Genomic DNA, 831 nt, shown 5'->3' with positions numbered 1-831 from the left:
TATATATATATATATATATATATATATATATATATATGTATATATAAATATATGTATATATACATATGTATATATATATGTATATATATATGAATATATTTATATATGTATATATTTATATATATATATATATATGTATATATATAGATATATGCATATATATAATATATAAATATATATATATATTTATTTATTTATGTGTTTCAGCCAAGTGGCTGCGGTCATGCTGGTGCACCACCGTGATTTTCACATTCCTTGCATGGCTCTTCTCCTCCACCTGCCATGGTCCAATCCAGAGTTTTGATGGCACATCTCGTGTATAAGAGAATTTGACACAGCTGCCCTAAACTGCGTCTCATTACGAGCCATTGGTTCGTCTGGTATCGTGGAGAGGAAAGCGTCAAATTCTGTCTTGAAGACATCCGCATCCATGTCCTACATGTCTCTCAAATGTTTTGGCAGGGCATTGAAGAGCTGAGGTCCTCTGAAACCGAGGCTGCTGCAGTATCTCGTTCTTATGTGAGATGCAGTGGACGGTACCTTTGGCACCATGCAGTGGCGAGCCGTGCTGGCATTCCTGTAGTGCTTGATATCAAAGTTTGGCACCAGTCCTTCCAGTATTTTCCATATGTATAATATTACATATCTCTCCCGCCTGCGCTCCAGGAAGTAGAGACCTAGTGCCTTCAGTCGCTCCCTGTAGTTCATCTGTTGGACTGTGGCGATCTTTTTGGGATAGTGCCGCTGAATTGCCTCGAGTTCTGTTGTCCGCTTAACACTGTGTGGTGACCACAACTGAGAGCAATAGTCTAGGCGGCTCAGAACAAATGT

This window comes from Octopus bimaculoides, chromosome 22, assembly GCF_001194135.2.
Source record: "Octopus bimaculoides isolate UCB-OBI-ISO-001 chromosome 22, ASM119413v2, whole genome shotgun sequence".
Lineage (NCBI taxonomy): Eukaryota > Metazoa > Mollusca > Cephalopoda > Octopoda > Octopodidae > Octopus > Octopus bimaculoides.
Note: the sequence above shows the minus strand (reverse complement) of the source record.